The 26,727-nt window shown below is 27.9% G+C and overlaps 1 protein-coding gene across 1 annotated transcript in view; it reads left to right on the top strand.

Annotated features, from left to right (window-relative positions):
* The window catches only part of LOC141526995 (uncharacterized), a 55,115-nt gene that overhangs the window by 1,370 nt on the left and 27,018 nt on the right, over positions 1 to 26,727 (top strand). The window lies entirely within an intron of this gene.

Here is a 26,727-nt window from a genome sequence, read left to right as displayed (position 1 = left end):
TAATTTCTTTTTTTTTTTTTTTTTTTTTGTAATTAATTAAAACAAATTTGCAAGTATCAATAACTAGGCCAGCGTCAAAAACTGGGTCTTTTACCTTAGTTTGAAATGTCATTTTTAAGTTTGAAATCAAAATTTCGAATGAGATATTAAAAATATAAAAAAAAAACAATTGCTCAGGTTTTTTGTAGTAAATTCAATTCTCTTTCATAATAATCACTTACAATTTTATCGTATCTTTTATATTTAGAACAGAATATAAATTCAAAATCAAAAAAAAACAATATTTGAAAATAATTCTCATTTTAAAACATTTGTTTACAAAAACTTGAAACAAATGTTATTCGCCAAAAAAAAAATATGGTTACAATTCACACACATACTTCTTAAGTCATTGATCAAACATTCGTATTTATAGTCTTCCTCAGAATTCTTTCTGTCACGTTCTTTTCTTCACGTTTCATTCATTTTTTATCAAAAAAAAAAAATCTTCTTTTTCAAGAAATAAGTCTAATTATTCTACTAAAAAGTAGCACAATAAACAAATTTAATCACATTAATAAATGACTTTACTCCCCAAATCCCATTGGTATAGAGGGTAGCCTCCCTCACGGTCAATTTATTCGATCCCCGCGAATTAAACCAACACAACTTGAAACAGATGAAACTCGAGGGATTTCTACACTCACACATCTACCAAACATCAATACCGTCATAGTCAGGTAGACTCTGAAATTTGAAAAGAATTTCGACGGAAGCAATTTTAAAAGCTACTCTAGGATTCCAAATGGTCCGAGGATAATAACAATAATAACATGATGCCCACTCACATATTTTCTACCTTACTACCTGTTCATTGACCAAAGATGTCATTAAAAATACCGACAAATTTTTGTCCCTAAATACAGGGTCCATTTTTAAAAATACCCTACATTATATGGGTCTGTCCTGCCTTACTCGTAAGTTATAACACTGTTGCGAGCTAAAAGAAATAACATAAAATATAATGTACAAAAGAAGACTATAATAGAAAATACTTTAGTTCGCTCAAAGTAAATAAAACCCAGATGGGAATACACCAGACGTTTTCGGACAGATCGCTCGGAAAAACCTTTTATCGCTCCAGGTATCCTGCCGGGCACCTGGAAAACCCTCAAACCTGTATAATATATACCCATATACTGCACAGAACAGGACCAGAGAGCACATTATGTGAGAGTTGCATTGTGATTCGCGACAAAGAAAAAAATACTATGGACCAAGTTAGTGTAGAAAATACAAAATAGCTTGTGCGTAGCCATAGGATTCAAAAGTACGATATATACTTTTTATATTACTTGGGCTTGGATTTATATATGTATAGGTATGAGTAATCCCTCGTATTTTTTCCAGGTACCGACATGCTTAACGAATATATTTCATTCAAGAATATTCCTCGGCTCTTCGTTTAGCTTTCAGCTCTACATACACTCAATGAGTTTCTTTTTTCTTTTGCTATTTTTTACAAATAACTCTTGGTCATCTTCTCTGATAGACATTTAAAAACTTTGAGAATCTTGTTATAAATCACTTTTTTACTGCGAATTGTTATTTTTTGGTCTTCAAAGGTATTTCTGTCTGGAGTATTTTTTTTTTAATTTTTTGGGTGTTTGGAATTTTTGTAATGCATACAAGTCAGACTTTAAAAAAGCAAAATTATTTGGCTTTAGTTTGCTAAGAAATTCTAAGATTTTTTTATTTATTTCTGACTCTTATTGTTATTTTAAAAAGTTATTGGAGATGAAGTGTGAAAATTTTTAAATTTAATTCAATTATTTTAATACGGACATGTTAAAAATTTACTATTGGGAGTCTGATGATGGCAAGCGTGGACAAAAAAGTTTTCAAGTAAATTTAAGTCGTTTTAAGAATTTTTTTTTATTCCTAAAAAATTAGAAAATTAATTAAATAAATTCTTTCAACTTTATAATTAAAATTTTTTAATCGTTGTATTTCTTTTTTTTTTATTTTATAATTAAAAAATAAGAAGCTGGATTCATCAAATTCTTTATTATTTTTCAATTCTATGTAAAAAATAAATTATTTTTAAAATATTGAATTCATAGTTCTTTTGAGTTTCTACACAAGGAATTTTTTCTTAAAATTTTTTTGTGTTAAAATTTATTCAAAATTAACAAACTTCTTTTAATTAGATTATAATAAAAAAAATTTATAATCATGAGCAGTTTTCTGTATAAAATATCACTAATTGTTGAATCTTTTTAAAAATTTTAAACATTCTGAAATTTAAAATCTACATACAATAAGTCTTAAAAAAAATAATTACCCAAATATGAGCACAAAAAAGATCTATCATGCAACGAAATAAAAAAGTAACTTCCAACGAAAATATTTAAGTAGAATTAAAAGAATCGTAAAGTAATTTAAAGCAACATACGAATAAACCCGAGTCCATTAACCCTTAGATCTTATTATGCAGGCAAGAATGTACCAACACGTATTAAGAAAATAAACATTTATATAATACACCTGTAAGCATGTAGCTCTCGGTTCGTCTGAGTTTAACACATGTATACATATGATTCATTCACACATGCATACACATGCACAGTACCTCTACGCTGATAACAGTCAAACGGAAATGAAAAGATAGTCGGCAAAGGTAAGGGGCTCACTTGTTACAGAACATGAATAGAAATATAAAATATTTCATAATTTAGCAAATGTATTTTCTTTTCGCGTCCTTGATTGCTGTACTCATTATTATCTTTATCAGATCATCATTATCATTATCACTATTGTTCTGTTTACTGCTCGTTAGTCTTACATTCGTAAAAAATTTATAAGTAAACGTGTATAGATATTACAAATAATAATAATTTTATTTGAGGTACCGGCGGGTAATAAGGCCTAGCTAAGGGAGATTTTGAAAAAAATCGAAAATATTGCATTTAATTATTGCAATGTATCATTAATTATTAAATTAATACATTAGCCATAAAATATAATGGAGTAATGGTAATTTTCACCATAAACAAACTCAAAATTAAATTTTTTCAAAAGCCTTGCGAATAAGCCTTATTTTACTACGGTAGGGTAATAAGGCCTGCGGGTTATACATGCTGGAAATAGTTATACTATACTTGATAAAATTAGTATTAGAGATAAATCGTCACTTAAATTGAGCAACAATACTTTTTAAGATGTTGATAAAAATTAGAACAATGATTTTAAATTATTAAATATAAAATTATAAAAAATGTTTACCATTTACTCAAATCGTTTTTTAGGAATTCTTCTGCGCTACTTTAGCATATGAGGGATGATGAAATATAGAAGACAAGGAACGTTGTATCGTGACTCTTTAAACTTTTAGCGACATTTCTATGCTAGAGAAGTCTTTAGCGGAAGCGGTTATTTTAAATAGCATTTCTATTACATAGGCCTTATTACCCGCGGGTACCTTAATATTTTCTCAGAAAAATTTACTTAAAAAAAAAATCAACAAGGGTCGGAGTAATAATTTTTTAAACGGTTTTTTTTTACACGAATCTGAGTAATTACACTGAAAAAAAAATTTAACTTGAATAAAGATGAAAATTCTTGAACCAAGAAAATAATTTTGAAGAGTTTTACTATCTTGAATCAAGACGAAAAATTCTTGAATCAAGTAAAATTTACCTAAGCCAAGAAAAATTTCTTAGATTAAAAATTTTTCCATTCAAATCAAGAAGATAAGGTTCTTCAAGAATATTTACTTGATTCAAGTAAATTTTTTTTTCTGTGTATAAAAAATAATCTGGTCGATTGATGAATTGTTCTTGAATATATCATGTTTATAACCGCTCGTCCGTATCTGAAGCGACAGATTAACGGCTTTCGGGTTCTAAGAAGACTTTGAAGTTTAAAATAAAGACAATTAAGTTTAAAATAAACAAGCCTCTATTATGAATTGTTATGATTGCATTTTAACTGTTGGAATAATTAAGTTAAAAGTAGAGTAAAATAAGCAGAAGCATTAAATTAAGCAGGTAAAGAAGAGAATAATTGTGACGAGAAAAATAGCCTCCCGGTACTTTATTCCTTGGGCTTTATCGTTAAAAATTAAAAAAGTCTCACAGACTAAGTACTAATACAGCGTGAGTACAGCTGCAGCTTCTCTTATATTATTCCATAGGCTTGCCGGCTAGCGGCTACAGAATCACCAGCTGATTGTGAGAGTATATGAAGTTGGTTTGCGGTTTTAAAGACGTTTATGCCCTAACCGCCGAGGCCACTGGAGTAAAGATTACGATTCTCGCCAAGAGAATAGGACAGGAAGAGACATAAAAAATAAAATATTAAAAAAAGGATAATAAATAAACACTTAAGTTCCGACTTTGCGTACCGTGAGAAAAGTTTTCAGTTATGTTATTATCGCTTGTACTTGTGTCGATAAAATTTAGCCATATTTTGTGGGCTATTGTTTTTAAATATTAGAATGTTGTCTAATTCTTTGTTCGTCGATTTATTTAAGCTATAACAATACTCTTTACAATATTTTAATGAATTTAATTAATCTCATAATAATCAATGAAATCTGTACACTGAGAGAAAAATTTCTTTTGAAAGAAATTGACTAGAAATTGATTTATTTAAAATTTTTAACAATTTTATTTCTTAGCTGAAGAAATAAAAATTTTTCTCACAGTAACTTTCTTAGTGAAAAAAAAGTTTATTTGGATTGAAAAAAAGAAACAATTGTAGACAGACAACTTGTGAATTTTCATCCAAAATTTTTATTTCCTATATCTAAAAAACTTTTTTTTAACAAGAAAGTTGCAGTGAGTAAAATTCTGATTTCTTCAACTAAGAAATAAAATTTTTGAAAATTTTAAACAAATTAATTTCTCATTATAACGTCGTTCATTTTTTTTATTAATTTTTTCTCTCAGTGTAAAATAAAAAATTTTGGAAAATCTAAAAGTGCACGCCTCATAATCTCATGTTTCACAATAAAATTGATTAAAATAAAATACAAAAATCGAAATAATAAAAAATAAAAATATATTTTATGTGCCTTATAGATTATTTGATTTGATACAAGTGTACTCATATTATCCTATGAGTGCGATATAATTAAAATAAAATCAATATCAGTTTCAATAAAACTGCTTTTTTTGAGATGTCGAGAGTAGAGCACTACCTCAACGCTTCGCTTATGAGGCGTGCAATTACATCAACCAATAAAATTTAAGTATCAGGACAATTTATGACCAAGAGAGCACAGTGGTTGATGGAACATATTTGAACAGTGGAAAAGTAAGGCACAATATAATATAACAAATTCATTAGATTGTATTTAAATTATTAAATTAAGGTAGTAATTATGAAATAAGGTTGATGAATATTGATATAAATATTAAAATATTGGTAGTGGCAATAGAAGTATAAGCGTGCTGATAAATAAATTGTAGTCTGCTGACTAATAAACCAGACACGCGTGTCTACTTGATCGAGTGACTAACTCGATAACGAGCAGCTAAAGTTAATATGAGAGTTATATTAGCTTGGAATGGTATGGGTGTAAGTGTGGAGAGAAAGTTTTATTTATTCTGAGAAATTTTCAGGTGTAGTACAGATTCATCACGCCTTTACAGTTCGCTGCTCGGTGTGTAATAGACGATTCATAACACTTATTTCTTTTTTATGTATTTAGTTGAGAAATATTTATGATAAAATTAAAAATATTCAGTTGAATTAACAAGGTTTAATATTAATTTATTAATTAAGTAGATCTTTTTTTTAATATAAAAAAGTTCATGAATTTTTTAATTACTGTATGAAATTTTCTTATTGAAGCGATCATAAAAATTTAGAAATTGATTGTTTCTTTTTAGTAGATTTTTCACTTAGAATTTTTTAATTTAACTAAAAATTCTAAAATTTACAAATATTTATCAGAATTTTGCTCTTTAACTATATAGTGATGAAAGTTAAAAAGAAAATGAAATAATTCTAAAATTTAGTTTTCTGCATTTTCAACCAAAATGATTAGTTTACATACTTTATTCTATTTGAAATTTGAAATATATTTTTTTCAAAATTCGATAAGGTGTTTTGAATTTGAAGACATATCAAGTTATGAAATTTGACAACTAAGAGATTCTTGAAATTATAATAACAATCAATGCAAAAATAATGTCACAATTTTTCCAATGAATTTCGATAAATTTTTCTTAACAGTGTATCTATAAAATGACGCATAAATCGATATTTTATTCCTAAATTGATTTTTTCTATCAAAACAAAATTACCATTTTTTGTTTATTATATTTTATCAAAAATTTTAAACATTAAAATTTTTGATAATTTTATTTTCAGTATAAATATCTCTTAGACCCTATTTCAAGATTAAATCTGCAAATTAAACCAATAAATTATTTTTTAATTGACGAAATATACGAAAAACCATAAATTTTGAGTCCGAATGATATTTGGAGTTTTAATAATAACTCACCTTAATTGTATGAACTTAAAATATAACGAGCAATCTTGCTAACTGATGCTTGATTGTGTGTATATATTTAAACAAAAAGATAACAGTTGTAAAAATATAAATATTTGATGATGGAAAATAAATAATTGTGTGTTTTTGAAATCTTTGACGTGATTATCGCTCAGCATGTTAACTTCCGCTCGAAATCTTCACACGAAAGATAAAAAAGTAAAGAGCTGAGATAAAAAAAAAGGTGGAATAAAAAATATGAATGAAAGAACGCGGAGATCAAAGAAATCCGACGACGACTAACGCCTCAAGGTGTTTTCTTCACTCTCATTCTCTTTAACACTTGTCTCCATCATAATAATCCATTGTATCAACTTTGCACATTCTCGTTTACTCATACCTTAATGCATTACATACTGTTTTTTATATTTTTCATTCACATATAAATATTATTTCTTCTTCTTTCGTACTCTGAACACATTAAAAATAATACATTTTACATTTACATTTTAAACTTTAAACTTTAAATATAAATAAACAAACTGAGCTAGCTAAAAATAAACTCGTAAAACATTGTTATCCGTGTTATTAAGCTACGCGATGAGATGCATTTCTTCATGACATGAGTGGCAAATTGAAGGTAAAAGCCTTCTGGCTTACATGCCACTTGACTGTCTGATTAATCTCAAATTAAAGCTGCACTCTCTCCTTCATCTCTTTTTATTTTTAAATATAAATGTATAAAAACAACTGTATTATTAGTATATACGCGCTTCATAAAATATTGCAGATTTTTTTTTTCTTTATAAATTGTGGCCTAAAAAGTCTACTATAAGTTCTGAGTAATAGCCTTGAATTTACATCGAAATTACAATGACTGAATAACTTTATACACTTTATTAGCATTATAAGATTATTCTGGTCATTCGGAAGAAAATTTGTCGAAAAACTGAAATAGTCATCTAGTGATTTTATTCTCACTGGTATTTTCATTTTAATTTGCATAAGTTGTTATTTTCATAAAATTACGCATACAAAGCTTGAAGAGCGACAAATTTCCACGAAATCAGATTTTACTTAGCAAAACATCGCTTCATTTTCAACCAACGTGTAACTCTTTAGCAACATGTAAATTACAATTATATTTACATTAGAAAATTTTATAAAATTGTGATACTTGAAATATTAGTTTTTAGCTTTCCAAACTTAAAATTCAACGAAAATCATTCAGAAACAATAAAAAATTTTTTTTCTAAAAATTTTCAATAGAATCTCTTCAATTCAAGAATATTATGATTATCATCAACATGATCTAAAGCCCAGAGAAACGGTAGTGTCTAGCGCCAAGTACTCTTCAAACAGATGTCACTATTAGTGTGACGACCATGTTATTAAATAAAATTAATTAAAAGCTGTTCAATTAAAGCAAAAAGAAGTTCAAAATTCTAGATCACGACGAAAAGTATTTCGAAAAAACTGCTAAGCAAAAGTTCAATGTCAAAACAATTAATAGTATCCAGATTGGCGTGATTGCTTCTCTGGTTTCCAAAAAAAGCATTCTTTGTTATATAAGTATAGCTCACCAAAAAAATTAAATGTTTTAGTATTTGTGTCTAAAATTAGTCAGTCGGCGCATCCAAGATTTCTTTCCAAGTAAATTAACGTGGATTTGTTACTTTATTTAAACGTTTATTCCATTATATTTTTTTATCGCGACTTTAAAGTAATTTTGACAACGCAGACACTGGCAATCCCCCGAAATTCTCTATACAACTGTACAGTTACTGTTGCGTGTTATTTATATTTTCAACTGGCTACAACTCGTACAAACTTTCTTTCAACATTAACATCTCATCATATTCTATTCTATCCTTCATAGCAACAGCTGCGATCCTTCTCAAAGATATTAACAGTCAATAATATTATCAAAAAAAAAAAAAAAAGTATTGTAAATAATAAATTTTATTTAATAACATCGTTGTAACTTTTAGTGTGTATACAAACATTTTTCTCATCGCAACTCAATAATTTAAAAGCGTTAAAGTAAACAACATTTACAATGTTTCGGGTTAAATTTTGCATGGTAAATAAAAAAACCGGAACCGGCTGTGCGACTGATGATTTTTTTACCAAAGAGATGAAATAATGAATATATATGATATGTGATGTGATGAAGGAAAAAAAAGGCGAGGCTTCCTGTAATTCGAGTTACAGCTGTCATATTAATAATTATATTTTTATTTGAGAAAAAAATTATCCAAGTATATAATCTTTTTATAGTATTATTTGGGATGGTATTGACTTGATGTTGAATTTAAACATCGACACGTGTCAATAGGCGTATAAAGGTCCATCGATGCTCACACATCGCATTTATACCCATCAACTCAACCAGAAGTGCCGTAGAAGCATTTTAGTGTCGTTAGGTCAGGTATACATGTATATAATAAACCTATGGGTATTCATATATGTATGGTATGAGGTAAGGTAAGAGGTTTTTATTTATCGGGATCACGTTCAACGGGTATTAAGTGGAAAAAGAAGCCTTTTTACATTAAGATCCATGTGGCTCGTGACACATCTGTCTTTTTATTCACTCCTCCATCAACTATCAATCCGGTTCAATGACTGTCTTATTGGTATATGAGGACATTTTTGTGCCACCCACGATAATTCATTACGAGTTATAGTTAAAAGATTAATAAATTTGATTTGAGTGTTGGCATTTATATATGATCTTATATACTCATTTTAAAACATATATGACAAAGCATAAAAGTATACTCATCACGTCATTTCTTTATATCCAATAATCCATATAGGATCTTATATATGAATATTATATAATTCTATATGATTCATGTGTGATCACATATGATTATATGTTACCATACATGACAATGTACCAAATGATTTTTGATCATATGGAAATATATGGTAAAGTATAAAATTATATTTCATTACATTTGAAAATCCATATGAGATCTTTTATACACTGAAAAAAAAGTTAACTTGAATCAAGATAAAAATTTCTTAGTTTGAGAATGTTTTGACTCAAACCAAGAAGATGAAATTCTTCAAAATTATTTACTTGATTCAGATGATCAGATCTGATAGTATGAATTTTTTTTCCTGATTCCTAAAGAAATATTTCATACATCAATATAATTGGTGTAATTTATCATCGTCCTAAAATAAATATGCAATTGATATTACATATGAAAAAAAAAGTTTAAAATCGTGGGTAATAAGCGTCCTTGTTCAGAATCACCAACCTGTCCCTTATTACCACGTAATAAGAAAATTTAAAAGCATAAAAATGTTAAACAGCCGTATTTTGTCAGCAAAAACATTCCGCCTGAAAGAGAAGATGTATATTTTTTTGGAAAAAAGAAATAAATGACTCGGAGCTTCGTTTGTATTTTTTTTTTTAGCCGAAAAGACTAAATGAATGGTTATAGGCGTCTTTATATATTTATATAAATGGGTTAAAGTATTACGTGGGTTTAGGTATGCATTCGTATTTGGGTAAAACATTGATTTGTCGACACCAGGGCAGACTGGGTCTGTTTTTGTTGATGTTAAAATTAATGTTAATGTTAATATATATCAGTGGACTAGTATGTATTATGTATTATTTATATATGGTCCTGCTATGCGTAGTCACTGGACAAGCTGATCCTGAGGAACAAAACGAGTTGAGTTTAAAGCAGATATTTTTGCTATACTTAAATATATACGTGTATATAATATAAGTCCGTGTATACTTGCTCGGCATTTGCATAGGAATTCCGAACAACCCACACGTGACTTGTTACTATATATATCATGGTCATGGTGCAACAAAAATTATAACTTACATTTTATATTTCATTATTTTTATTCATTTTTTTCTGAGCATGGGATTGATGCAAAAAAATCGATATTAATTTACCGATTTATTTTTTATCAAGCATGGGAAAATTTCTGCGAAATATTTATACGTATGTGTGTGTTTAAGGTGGCGGGACATAGTATATAAAAGCATTTAAATGTATAACGACTTGAAAGTAAATGTGAAAAGAATAAAACGACTAGGGAGCATTAAAGTCACTCTAATCGGTTTACACGCACGAGACACCAATAAAAAACACTATTCAATATTAAGTAAACATAATTATACTGTTACTATACAGACATATTACTTGTATCGAGGATCGAGGGTGAAAGTTTATTCAAGTTCAAGTTTATTTAACTTATGACTTGTGACCTACGACACTACCTTATTGTGTAATAACGAGCGACATGTACGTTCAAGCCGAAATTTTAAACTAATGTCAACTTTGTAGAGTTTAAATTCTAATTTTTTTTGTTTTTTGCGTAAAAAAATGGTAATTAATGAGTTACTATTTTTTACTTTCAGAAAGTTGAATTAAAAATAAATTTTTAATTTATTCTTTTGCGTTTAGAAGTAAAAAATAGAAATCAAAATTCTTCATCCCATTTAAAATTAGCAATTAATTTTTTCATTTTTATCCAAATACTTAAAATAAAAATAGGATTTATTTATTTTTTATCTCGTCACTTCAATTAAAAATTTATTTCTCAATTTAATATCCACATTTTTGAAGTAATTGAAGTAATAATTGAATTTTATTAATTTTTTATCCCAATATTTGAATTAAAAATTAAATCTTGAATTTTATTTATTTATTTATTTGATTTGAATGCCAAGGCAACAGCCAAATGGCAAAAATACAAAAAAGAGTAACATAAAGTACATGTAAGAGTATAAATAGGTCCACAATATTTTAAATTAAACAAATTTGAAGTACATAAAAATTGAATTACTAATTTTTAACTCGGAATTTTGTTAAATTTGCCAGATTTTTATAGAAAGAAAAATGACTGATGCATATTTTGTCGATAAAAAAAAATAACTATATGTTTTTTAAAAGTAAATAGAAAAAATTATTTCGAAACCTGTATCACTAGACATCCTGCAGCACTTGCCAAGTTTAATGCCACTATCGATTTTATCCCAACAAAATAACAGGACACAGTACGAGGGGAGTGAACAAGCAATATCGAGGTATTAAAGTTTCATGTGGAGTCCAAATATATATCAAAGAGGGTGCTGAGGATTGCTCGTAAAAGTTATTGGGGTAAATTCTAATCCGAGGGGAAGATGAAGTGAAGTCTTTTTGCTTTCGAAATAACAGCTATAAAAAAAAAGCGTGTAAAAAGAACCCCCGATAATGTGCTCGCACAATTCATACGGAAATGAACATTTTAATGTATTATCATGCTTAAGTATTGTTTATTATTCGCCGTTTCGCAAAAATAACTGTTTTTGTTTTTTGTTTCTTATTTGCCTTGTACATTTTGTATATATTGTTCTATATCCTATATCCTATCTCATTGGATTGATTTCAAAGGAAATAGAACTCATGGGAACTTTTGAGTTCTCAATTCGATTAATCACTTCCTGAATAAAGTAAAAAATAAATACAAAAATAAAAAGGGAATATTTCACAAGGGAACGTGAGAATGCGGCATACCTGGACTGGCTTCCGAGGGCGGAATCGCGAAGCCTTTGAATTTCGTCGACAAAAGCCCTCTACTCAGCCTACACTGGAGCACGAGGACCGTAATTAAAGGAAAAGATATGACATTTCATATCTCATTAGTTTAGGTACCACATGTCTCATGTTTATTATTTATTTAAATTAGATTAAAGATTTATTACGCCTGTTATATATAAATATATCAATATATATCGATCGATAATACTTAAATAAGAAAGAATAAATAAACAAAACATTTTTTACTGCTCGTTAATTATAAAACGAGTTAACATTTAGTGTCTGATGTATATATTTTATATTCATATGTAAACGCAACTTCATCTTGCGAGTAATCGCAAATCAAAACGTGTTTGAACACGCATATTCCGTTGAGTGATGTAAAACGTCATCGTTCTGAGTCACACCAAGTATGTGTGTCGTTGAGCCTTCATTTAACAAGCAAATAGAATATTGTTTTTAAATGGTTAAAATTTTTACGGTATACATTTAAAAAAAAATTGCTGTAGAATTTTTATTGCAAATAGCTTTTACTAAAATTGATTTTTTTATAAAAGTTAAATAAATTACGAGTAAGAAAAATTTTTCAATGCAAATTGGAGAGATTTTTTTTATTATGAACAAATAAACAAAGAATTATTAATAAAGAATTTACTGATGAAACTTTATTTATTTGTAATAAATAATTTGAACTCAAAGTTGAAAAAGCTCAATGTAAACTCAAAATGGAAATCAAATTTAAAAACTTTTTTTATAATTTTGTAAAAATTAATTAATTTAAGAGAAAAAAATATTGAATTAACAAAATGATTTTAAAGAATTTGTTAATTTTGAATCAAGTCGAACATTTTTTGAATAAATTAAAACTTATTATAGTTTAATCAAGAAAAATTTTATTCAAAATTTTCATTCAAATTAAATTCATTTTTCCAGCAGTATAAATTTTGATGTTTGAAATTTTTGAGAATAATAAGCTTCTTGCATCAAAGGAAAATATTGATTGACATCAACGTAAACTATAAACTAAAACTCACTCAAGCAGTTGCCTAAGAAATGACTATTAACATTATTACACTGTAACGTAAATTACGTAAGGTGTCTATCACTCCTGCAATAGATATTAGTATACCATAAAGATGACAGCCAACGACAGATGGATATTTAAAATTGATACCTATAATAACTATTTAAAAAAAAAAATATAATGACAACGTCTTGGAAATCCACTGAAATTTAACACGCGAGCGTGGCAAATTTCCGTACGTCTACCTGATGATTCCAATTCTTTCATCTGTTTTTTTATTTTTACGTCCAACATCTGACCTTGCAATAAAATATTATATTATGAAGGAAAAGCGCCTCATTTTTATTATTTTAAACCTTTAACTCTTAAACAATTGTAGTGTCTCAAGATAAAAGATAAAAAAGTGCATCAATGACTTGATTCTGCAGTGCATCTTAAATGCAAAGAAATATACATTTTAATGCTACAATAAGTAAGAAATAAAAACTATGAATCAGCCCCCTGCTCTCAGCTTTTGCGATACCAGGTGCTCCTGATGTCGTGCTACCAGACTCTCATCGTTAATTTTGTTTTTTATTACTCTTATTTTCTGAAAAGAACAGAGACGTTGGATATACATATATTCCTATAGCAGGCCGGGCGCGTACACCAGACCTGCTTACTAACACACTAGAAAGAAATGATACCAATGAGAAAATTTTTTATCGGAAGTATGAGCACTTCGACAGATGTTTAACCGCGTATTTTTTGTTGAAGAAATGCTTGAATATTTTTTCTGAACTGAGCGAGTGATTTTATTTTTTATTTCATGGTCTCATTTGATTGCAAATCGTTTGACAAAAAATTTTTTTCAGTTCTTAATTTTCTATACAATGCCCTTCAGACAGTAAAAAATTTTGTGTGAAATTAAAACAATTTCTGTGTTAAATACAGTCCACACAAAATTAGTGTTAAAATACAAAAAAAAAAAATTGTAATTTTGGCATGCCAAAAATCGTCACATTTGTAGTGAAATTTCGAGCTTTTTTTTTCAAATTTTCAGCTTTTCTTGATCATTGTAAAAAAAATATTTTCTAGTTAAAGATTTTTTTTTTATTTCGGGCACTGTGAAAGCTGCAATCACTCCGGCAGTAGGTCAACTACGAAAATATTGAAGATTTTTAACTGAAAAAATTCGTATCTTTACTTGAAATTTGTATAAGCATTGGATGAAAATTAAAAAAAAAATTTTTTTTGCAATAATTAACAAAAAAAGAATTATTATTATTATTTCTAAACAAACCTTCGTGCCACTAAAATTTTTATTTTACAAACCAAGGAATCTTGAAGAATTTTACTACTGACAATTTCCGAACAATTAAATTATTCTGCTTCGTCAATCTGCAATAAAACTAAACAACAAAAAATAATTTTCAATGCTCACGAACTCCTCCGTATTTCATGTTCTCGGAAAAATTACAAGGGATAAAATAATAAAAAAAAAGAAAAAAACAAATAGTACATAACTCGTGAAGCGAGTCGATCGCGTGCCACTGTCTTATTCTCTTATTTACTTGCGAAAAAATCCTATATTGCGAGACGTCAAATCGAGTACATGGCACGAGCTACTTAATTTATACACATACCAGTAACATGTAAATAAAAATACTTTTATGCTTCCTGATCGTGGACAATTACTGGACGCATTCTTTTGCTCTAGACCGGCAACGCCAATTTGCTGAAGGCAAGGACTTCCTATATAAAATATAAATACTCTTCAGGAATAGACCCATACCGATTCTTTTAAATTTGTCTTTAGTATTTTGTCTCTGAATACATTGAGAGTCGCAGAGCTAAGTCCGTACAATGAATGCGAGGCAAGAACTTAAAGCGGTGACAAAAAATCTAAAATAGAACGAGACAATAAAAATTCGTCACCCTTTATGTCAGTCTGTATGGGCTTGAGCCTGGAACGATAAATTGTTCTTTTTTCTGAATTTTTCGGAGAATCATCGAACCCATTCACCTTAAAAGAGTTTAATAAAAGTTGCGTTGAGAGTTATACTCAAAAGTAATTCCAAGTTGAATAGCCTATGGACACGAATGAGTTTCCGGTCTGGATCAGTACACATATAGCATTAAAATATGCTGCCCAGATTTATCCTTGACTCAGCCAATTTGAATTAAACGTCTCGTGCTACTGCTACGCCTTGCAGCTACTCAAAAGGTCTCAAATAGCAGCTGAATATGCTATTTACTCATGTGCACTAACATATATTATAAATGGTAATATATATTAATATATTGCCGTACGCATACGCATATGTGCAAAAGTACTTACGCGTAATTTAACTCTCCCTTCATTCATTATATTTATTTCACAATTATAAATAATTTAGAAATAATTTTTATAATTAAAAGAAAATATTTATTTCAATTATCAGATTTTTTCAAGAGAAATTTTCTGGTGTATTTACTTTCACTTTAACAGTTTGTCTACAAAAATATTTTACATCTGGAGATTCCAGGTGTTAACGCCCAGGCCACCCGGAAAATACACCTTTTGTTAGTCCTCGAAAATACCCCAATGACCATCAGTTTGCTCAGGTATTGTTGAAAGAAGAATAGAAAGTAAATAATTAAAGGATGAATTTACTTACGAATGAGATAAGCAGGGTTCAGAAGAACAATCATGAAAATAAATAACAAATAATTGTTTTCCGTGTTTTTGAAATAATGAATTTTTCAATCAATGAAAGAGGATCTACTTGAGAAGCTGAAGGATGATCAAGATGGTGGAGTTTTGCTGAATGATTTCTCTGTTTTGTAGTGTATTGTTTGCAATCGTGATAAGTGAGGAACGATATCTTGATTGAAATTAATGGACAATAGGGTTGTTGTAAGTAGTTGAAGAAGTTGAGGGAATAATAAATAATTGTTAAAAATGTTAATAAAGCTCTGAAAGACTTTGTAAGAATTTTGATTTTTGTTAATGCTTATTATTTAATGTTTAAAAGTTAAAAAAATTTCTTGGATGAAGTTGACAGAAACTGATAAAAGAATTAGCTTGATTCAAAAGAAAAAATCTTATACAGAGAACAATTTTGGAGTTCAATATAATCTCAATGATATTATTTTATTAGAAATAATTTTTAACTTGAAATTTGATAAAAAATATCTTTCGGTATTTTTTTTTATAGATGAGAACTAAATCAGGCTCAAACTTAAATTTATAAAAAAAATTTTTTTTTCTCATTAATAAGAATTGAATAATGTTTAAAATCAAAGTTAGAAAAAATTTAATTTTATTTTTTAAGCACAATTATTAAACTTATACAAATTGTTAAAACTGTCAGTTACAAAAAAAACCATATAAATTTTTTAATCGTAATGATTTGTAAATGATATAAATCTAAAGATAAATTAAAAAATTAAATTTCTAATTGTAAAGATAAAAAATCCAATTAATTTAATTTTTTTAAACTTTCGAAATTATTATACAATATTTTTTCCTTTATTTATAAATTATTAATAAAAATTGGATTAATTCTAACTCAAAATTTAATTTCGTTCTTTCAACATAATTTTTGAACTTTCATTAATTCCTAAAAACATTTTTTTTATACAAAATTATAATTTGCATTAAAGATAATAAATAAATCACTTAAATACTTGAATATTAAGTTTTTATGCAAATATTTTTTTCTTCCGAAGAGTAAAAAAATTACTATTAACTCCATTTTACACATCAATAACATGATAACCCGACTTTTGTTCAAAGTATGCCATAATCTTAGACTCATGATGTCATTTGCCCGTCAGCAGCTTTAGCTAAAACATTGAAAAACAATATTTTTTACAACTTCCCGACATCTCGTGACTAAGTTACTAAAATATTTCATTTTAAAAAGATTTATGATCGAAGATATAAGAAGTATCGATTTGAAGAAAAACGTGAGCAAGTAAGAAATAAGAATAGTCATTTCATTCTACTCGACTGTGCATTAAATTTCCTCTTGCCTTCCAGAGTCTTTATGTATGATACTTATACTCTCATTTCCCGGTTGAGATGTGTATGATACAGAACCGAGCCCTTGTACTTGGATTCACCGGCACGAATGGAACGGGAAACTACTGACTGTACTAGGATGAAAAATAAAATATAATACATGATATGTGTAGTTGTATAGAAAAGTTGAGATAGTTCAAGATGGCGAATGTAATGGAATGGAAGCGACCACTAGGTATTCGCGGATTATAACAAACTTCCGGTCGAACCCTCTACTTAGAATAGAACTATATATATATATATATATATATATATATATATATATATATATATATATATATATATATATATATATATATGTATAGATGTAGATGAATGTAAAAAGTCTTTATGGCTGTCTTGTATATTGCTCATTCCGGTGAATCGCTCTTACTTCTTATTCGCATCTATATACTATGTACCGACTACAGAGTTTAGTATTGTTGGACTGCTATCGAGTGTGACGACCCAATAACCTCGATACATGCTAATACGGCTCATTTACCATCACTTTTACAATTCAATAAACAATTAGCTAATACGGGTACAAATTTATGAATTATCCTATCCCATCGGAAGATAATTTCACTCGGTCATTTCACAACACTGCTTTCAAGTACACATATACGTATTTTTTTTGTTGTACAACAATCATCTGTTGTTGCGATTTACGGACTGAAATTTTTTAATTTATTTTTGATTATACATTATTGGAGAGAAAAAATTCTTTAGGATTCAATTACAAAAAAATTTGATAATTATGTCGTGATTTTGAAATTTATGATTGTTTTTTATTGAAAAAAAATTTATCTAATTTTTTTTTATTTTTTGGAATGGTGAAAAAAATTTTGACGATTTTAAAGTTATAGAAATCATTAATTTAAACTTAAAAAATTAATTAATTATAGAACTGATGATGAAAGCTGAATTGAATTTTTTTATTTTTAAATATTTTCCGTGAAATTCGTTTTTAAAATTTTTGATCGTTCTTTAGTGAAAAGAAATTATTTGATTTTTTTTTTTTTTTGAGTCTTTTAGAATACAAAAAAGTTTTTGCTACTTGAAAATAATAAAAGAACGAATTTGATTTTTGGAACTTACTAGTTCCAAGATTGTAGATAAAAAAATAAATCCAATTTTTTTTTTAATTTTAATTAAAATTAAAATTTTTTTTGTTCAAAAATATTTTTAAAGCTTCTAATTGTTCTTTGAGAATTTTTTAAAACTTTTATTGAAGTTTTTTATAATAAAATAAAAAAACATTAACAAGTTTCTACGAACTTTAGTAATATATGAAAAGAATGGACGCAATGAAAGATTATGAACATCAAAAATTTTACAAATAAATCATTGAAAGAAATTAGAGGTTTTCATAAGCATATTCCAAAGTTTTAATTATTCTTTAATAGTAAGGAAAAATTATTAAAAATAATAATAAAAATTAATATCATCCTTGAAACTGATCAAAATGAATTTGTATAATCTTCCTCTTCAATGACGTTACCTTAAAATAGTTTAATTAATTAAAATTTATTTTTTGGACAAACAAGTTGATTATATAAAAAAAAAAAAATAAAAAAATAAAAAAAGTTGAACCCATATAAACCTGCACTGCAATAAAAGAGCACTAAAAATACTCAATTCAATAATTAAAAAATCATTTAAAGACATTAAAATTTTCTTAAATAAATAATTTAAAAAAAAATAATTGTTTTGGACTCAAATAAATTTTCTGCCGTGAAAAGCGAATAGAAACTTGGCATTCACGCTAGAGGCGTGCAATAGAGATGTCCATAAAACTAAAACCCATGTATTTCAACAAAATAACCCCGTGAAGAAGATTGCCATGTCGAGCTGATCCAAGATTATAACTTATGAGTTATAAAGTAAAAGGAGATATTGTTTATTGCATACTGCATATAACATCTTGCAAATATAATAAACCGGGTTTAAATTTCGTTTAAAAATGAAAAAAAAAATTACACAGCACAATGTAAATGGACGCGTCCTTACTATCTGGCATAGTAAAAGCAGGAAGGTACGATTTACCATCTATAGATATATATTTAGGACTTTCCCTGTATTTTCCGTTCCTATAACTAAGCCGCATCCATGTCTTGTTCTTACCAGGGCTATCTTTATCTAGCACCAACATATGTGGGACGGCGTTCCAGGCCACGCTCCTCAGGCATCTACATACAGGGATCCTCATGCACTTATTCAACAATTATTCTTTGAAATGACGACATTATACATATTATTAATATTATTAACACATAAATATTAACTTTTGCAGTGCATATATTATTACTATTGCATACAGTGTTGCTCCTTTAATTATAATTATAATCACATATTTGCTGTGCTGAGTTTATAAACTCTTTTGTAAAAAGAAAAAAAAAAACTCCTGTTACTAATATTTAAAAATCTCGAGCACGCACATAGTCGAGCTCCAGCTCACGCAAGTTAGCTCCTGCAGGTTTTTAAAATCGAAACTGTTGATGCTTTGGAGGTGTATTAAGTCGATCGCGAGTCGCAGATACGACGTCGTTATTCAGGAGCGAACTTTTTCTTCCACGGTATAATTCATATGTGATACTACGTATGTGTATATGTATAAGGTATATGGATGAATATCGTGAGTTTAAACAACCGGTACAGATATAGAATAGAGAGTAGAGGAGGAACCATCAACCACCAGTCAGTTATATTTCTTCCAAGTCTTTCATTTTCTCGGTTGCGCACTTGGCGAAACGACACATCAGACTTTAACAGTCCACCAATTATTTCTCAATCTCCCAGACATTTTTTCTCAATCCTAAAATTAAAATAATAAACAGTCCAAGTCGGGCTTTATTATATCGATATGTGTGTATTTATTTAAAACTTCAAACTTGTTCAAAGTATATGAAAAATCAAATCATTTAATCTGAATAGAATTTTGCGGAATTATTTCTTCTGAAGATTTTTTTTATGAAGGTATATCTTAATTGTGAGAACAGTTTAGTTAAATGGAATAAGACACGCTTATACAAAATAAGCCTCTTATTTAAATACCACCAACTAATATACAGAAAAAAAAATTTACTTGAATCAAGTAAATAATTTTAAAAAACATCTTCTGGATTTGTGTACAAAGATTCTTACACTAAGAAAATTTTCTTGTTTTAAGTAAATTTTACTTGATTCAAGTTATCATTTTTTTTCAGTGTACTTATTTGATGAAAATAAATGAATTTATTTGAAACAAAGATATGGTATATTAAAAGAATGAAATATTGATTTGTTTACAATTAACAAATCTGCGGCTGCCCAATTTTAAAACACAATAACTGCAAAATTTTTACACCTGACTTTTTTTAGTATTGCTACATTTCTTATAACTTTGAGACCTTAATTTCAAGTAATTTTTCTTAAAAATACTTATATTCAAGTATTTTCTATTCATAAATCAAATTTTTTATTAATTTGGTGCGCAAACTTTTTTTTTAATAAGAAAAATCTTAAAATTGTCAGTTACTGAAGACTTCAATAAAATAAACCAAAATAAAAGAGCATTTGTTTCAAAGTAATCCATATTTGAATTAAATAAAACAAGTTGTCTCAGTATAACTTTTTCTAAATAAATTTTTCCCCTCTTGGTCCTGTCATAAAAATATTTTAACTTTCTCAATAATTAATTGGAACTAAAAAAAAAAAAAATAAAAAAAAAATAAAATAAATAAACAGAATGTCGGTGCTCCGATTTAAACGAAAAGCTTATTACTACGAGATCTACTCTGGAATGTTAATTTATCTTAACCCCTCCATGAACCTCGGACGCGGGCGGTTCTATAGCTTTTATGCATACATATATGTTTATGTATATGTATATGTATGTTAACTCGCCTACAGTCATGGTATAACTCAGCGATATAATATAAGAACGCGCATTTGACTCATATATATAATAATATATGTATATATAACACGTATGTGGGTATGATACGTGCCGACCGTTCATCTTGCGAAACGAATGCGCAAAGATACCGAGACACTACTATATTATTCTTATTTAATTTTTCCACACGCAATGTGTCTATTACTTTTAATATATTTTATTCCACATTTTTTTATATACATCGCTATTCAATTGTGTTTTAATTGTTATAATTATGATTTATTCCGTCAATTATATTTACGTATTAATAATTAATAGGAATTCATATTGTAATTAAGGATAAATATTTTCCGACGGTGCTGGGACTCGAACCCTTGCCTTTCGTGCGGTATAAGTAGCGCGCGACTTAAGCGTGACTTCATCAAGCTTTGCAAAATATTTTTTTATCCCTTGAAAGAATTTTCATTCAATGAAAAATATATAAATAAATAATTTACAGAAAATATTTCGAGGATAAAAATAATTTCAGAATTTTTTAACGTTTCCAGAATTCGAACCCTGGCGAAATATTCGGTGAATTTAATGAGCTAATTATTGCGAAGTTGTTAATGGAAAGAAAGTGTTTTTGTAATAAATAATATACAGTGATTTTATAATTAAATAGAAGCGTTTTAGATAAAAAAATAATGAATGAAATATTACAAAACTCGTTTGCGTTAAAAATAGTAAACAATGCCTTTTGAAATGTATATTTAACATAGTATTCATGCAGCATATAGTCTGAAGCGTACAGTGCAAAGTATATATACATATACATTATGCAAAGTTTATCTCAAAGAGTGTATCTTTAAGGCAAAAGTACTTTAACCTCTTATTATATTATTTTTATTCAGAGGATCTGTATTTTTCGTTTTTTAATGGATGTATACATTGTGCATATAAAATTACTGATCCAACATGAGACATGAGAATGCAGGATAGGACGTCACATGTGGATTTAACTGGGTATATATCGGCAAGGATTATACTCGCGCATATTCGTAAGAAAGAGAAATCGTTAGTATGTACTAATAAAGTATGTAACATGATCGACAAATAAACTCGTCTATAACTAGGTAGTTCATTTTCCCATGCCACTCCTCACTTCTCCTAGTTGCTAGTATAGTTAGCTACACATATATTTGCACTTAATAATGCCAGTGGCGTCTGACGAGTTATAGCTTTACTCATAAGTTATAACATTAAAAGTCCTCTTTATCTACCTGGTTTTCACTTTTGCAATTTAGCGGCTCTCTTTTTATCGCTTTTTTGATGTACTGATATTTCATGCTGTACTTGATATAACTTTTAATTAAAATTCACATTTTAAGTATGTTTTTTTTTTATTTCGTTGCATATTATAAATATTTTAATTTAGTTTTTTTGCAATTCATAAAATTCAGGTTTCCATTAATATTTAAATTATTTTTTTACTAATTAGAAGAGTAATGAAATTTATAAATTGTTATAAGTAATCGTATGCAGTGAATAAAATTTAATTATTAATACGTTGCAATAAAAAGACAAAAAAAAATAACTGAAAAATTTTTTTAACTTTTTTTGATAAATTTTTAATAAAAAATTTACAAAAAAAAATTGTGTATAATTTTATATTTAAACTTAAATAATTTTTTACTCAACTAAATAAATCACTTTTCCCAATAAATTTGTTTCCTGAAAAACTTTCAATACCAAACTCCCCACAGATTTATCTCCAATCTTTCCATAAAAAAGTAATAACAAATCGTTAAATTATTCAATCGATTTAAAAATCAAAGGATGCGCAGAAAATTGGCAAGGTTCGATCTCAAGCAGGATATCCTGCAATCAAGATAAAATTTAAATATTTAATAACAATAAATAAAAAATTAAATAAAGTTATAAACATAAATATAAATAATAAGTAAAATAATATGTATTATCATGCAAGTGCATGCGCTCTAGTTACACGTTTCGCGTGTAAACTCATTAGCCCGGGGCCTACCTAATGAAAAGCACCGAGCGCATCATTTGTACTCGTTAATGAGTAAAAAACCCTATGTATACATACTTCCATTGAAAAATCCTCCACCGGAAGAAGTCGATCCCATTATACATTATATCAATTTTTTTCGCTACTATATATGTATAATATTTAGTGTAAAAATTAATTACCTCGTTTATTTCTTCTTTGATTTTATACTCAGCGGAAGCGATAAATTTCTTTTAAATTTTTTCGGTCGATTAGTAAAATCGATTAGTAAAAAAAAAAGAAAAAAAAAATTACTTGTACTTGTACATAAGTCGATAAGTATATAATATAAGGACTTGTATTTTAGTAATCCGGCAGGTCTTTGACGGTAACATAAAAAGCATTATGATTTATGAGAATAGTACAGTGAACTTAACTTGTGCGGGCCCACCGACGTGTTCGTCATCATATAACGCGAGAAATTTCATATCAACTACCATACCAGTGTATTGTATATTGTATAGTAAGACGAGTAGACGAGCTGAGTTTTAGCTGTATAGCTGAGCATCTTGGATCAGCTTTAACATCATATTATATTATCACATATGTATATCATATGTGTATATGTGATGTTAAGGGGTGTGCAGGTACGAGTAATGTGAAAGAGAATGAAAACGTCGTGGTGGGTAAGTCGAGAAGAGTTGCGTTGAGTATAATAAAGAAGAAGAAGAAAAGGAATAAAAATAAAAATATAAGTATAAGTATAAGTATAAGAACAAGGCTAAAAAGTATAAGATGAGAGTTTTATATATGTGTATATATGTATATAAAGAGGCGTACGAACGGCGATGGGAGCGAAAAGTGGCGGTAACAGGTGCAGCCGCACAACCTAATTGACTCTGCCAGATCAGATCCTTTACTTTCCCGTTCTCGTCCCTGTACGTCCATATCCATAATGCATCGACATTCTTGTCTTCTAAACACTCTTTAATAGCTACACTACTTTTCCTTTTCAAATTAATAATAATAACGAGTTTTAGTAATGAAATTAAATTCGTATGAAGATTTAAGATAGCACTTGGTATAAACGACAGACTGAAAAATTTAACTTAAGGTTTATTTTTTACACGAATTTATTTTAACGGATTATCGAATTGGGTTCATTTATCACAATTAGTTATTTTTAAAGAGGACATTTTTATGGGAAGGGAATTTGTTCGAAGGAAATGAGGGTCGTTTGGTTGAAGAACTTGGTGAAAAATAACAACAATAATGATAATAATAATAATTAGCAGCCTACAGTTATTATGTGACAGTCGAGAATCACGAATTATCAATAAAAAAACTTTAGATTAAGGATCTATAGGTATTTTTAGGAGTCGGGATACTTCTGAAATTAATTAAAAAAAAATTGTACTGAATCTTTATTTAATAGAAAATTAGACGGAATAAACTTATAGAATAACAAACTATTCAGAACTACTCCAAAAATTTGTTATATAAATTGACTATTGCTAAAAAAAATGTAAAATCGTGAAAAAGAAAAAATTCAGGTAAAAAACTTTTTGATGATAGAAAATTGAATTATAAATTTCTTTTAAAATAAAAGTAAACCCGTCATAAAATTTTCCTTACTCTCTTAATTATATTGATTAATAATTGATATAACTGCATTCAAATGTACAAAAAAAAATTAATTAATTTTATCATAAAAAACAGTTTAAGATTTTTTATTTTTTTAAATTTGTTTATTTTTAAGTTAATTTAAAATCTTCAAGCACGAGTTATGAACATTTGTTTGATATATTTTGATATAAGTTTGATATAAAGAGTAAGCTCTAAATTTTTCTACAAATACATATTTAATTTTTTCAACAGACTTTATACTCATTAATTGTATATAAAGCTAAAGCTTGTTAAAAATCATAAAATTTAATGAAACAACAGATAAATTAAAAATGATTATTTAAATTTTTTATGCCACCCTCCTAGTAACTAAGCCTCCAAGTACAACCACATAAAATAAAGCGGATGCCGTTCATTATATCCTCAAAATAAAATCCGAGCAAGTTTAAACCGACATAAAGATCCTTTAAAGGCTCATCTTATTCACATTGTAATTATTAAGTTCAAAACGGATATTGCAGGCTCAGACGAGTTTGTTATTTTCTCGAGATACCTTTTTTGTAACTACTATAACGAATACACACAAAACAAGAAAAGGCGCCGTACCCAGGACCGGAAGCCTCTATAAGAGGATAAAAAATAAGCTTACGGATATTTGTCTGCCGTGCAAAGTAAGCGAAACTTTGTCGGTTTTTGAGAAACCACAACAATTATTTACCAAAAAGTACTAAAAGTAATGGTGATTATGACTACGGTGCACCAAAAACTAAAACGAAAACAAAAATGAGCCAAGATCCACGCCGATAAAGAAGGAAAGGTTTTAAGTTTTAATACACAATGGACCAGCCGACCGGATGATGCTGTGGGTTCGTTACCAGGCGCCTCTGCTTCTTTTATTATTCCTTTCTTCTTCTTTTTTATTATTATTATCATCGTCATTATTTTTTTCAAATTTTTTTTTCGTTAAGCAGGACCTAAATTACCGATCTAATCGAAACAGAATTGAGCCGTGGGCTTCCGGCGCGTGCTTTTTCATCGTGTATTAAAAAAAATTATGAATTTATTTTTTTTTATCCATCAATTTGTATATCAATTATTTGATAAAAAATTTTATATTAAAAAAAAATGTAAAATTTCGAGATAAAATTTTCTATAAAAAAATTTGTCTGGTCGTTTGATAAAAAAATAATGGAACAAAATTAATTGATATGTAATATATTTTAATTAAAAAAATTCAAAAGTCCAATTAGCCCCTCCCAGACTTTATTACCTCAAATATATCTTCCTTGGTCATATATAACTCGGTATTAAATATAAATATAAATATAAATAAAATACGAGGATAATGATAATGAGAAGGAAGATGATGGTGAAAGTACAAAAAGAAATAAGAAACAAATCTGGCATCTGTTGGTCCTTGAGTCATTAATAAGGACCTGTACAACCATATGGTGTCCTGCAACAAAGTAATATACACGTGTACCCGAACATTTTTATGAATAAAAATAAATAAAGACTAAAAATAAGTAAATAATAATGGCCACCGTACAGTAAGGAATCAGGACGAGGTCACTTTTTGCAAACTCACTCATCACTGAGCCGATCCCAAACAAACAAAAAACCCACGAGACTGGTTATTATGACGTGAGAGGATCCTCGGATATGTCTTATGCCTTCTCTAGCTTCATTAAACTGAAATGATAAATACATGAGCGGCGTTATATATTTAAAGGTATATATTTAAGCCTATCCAACTACGAGCCGCGTGTAGTTTTCATTTTTAAGAATATTAATTAATACTTAGTAGTAATAAGTGATTTTAATCTCACTTCTGACAGTCCATATTTTATATTTTATACTTGATGTTTACATAGAAAAAATTTTCGTCATGATTAAAAGAAATCAAAAATAAAAAGAGTTTTCAGTTTTTTCAAGTCAAGTTATCTTTTGAATTTGTATTAATTTTTTGGAGTTTCAATTTTAATTAAAACCTAAAATCTTTTTGATTATAAAAATTTTTTACAATTTTACTTGTAATTTGTGATGTTTATTCAAAAAATAAACGATTCAAAATAAAAAATCTTTAGTCTAAAAAATTTTTTAAAGGATTTGATTGTAGTAAATTGAACAGA

The sequence above is a fragment of the Cotesia typhae genome, unplaced genomic scaffold (genome assembly GCF_013202065.1).
Source record: "Cotesia typhae breed Kobodo isofemale line unplaced genomic scaffold, CoteBio_Ctyphae contig_4, whole genome shotgun sequence".
Classification (NCBI taxonomy): Eukaryota; Metazoa; Arthropoda; class Insecta; order Hymenoptera; family Braconidae; genus Cotesia; species Cotesia typhae.
Note: the sequence above shows the minus strand (reverse complement) of the source record. Positions and strands in the feature narration are given on the sequence as shown.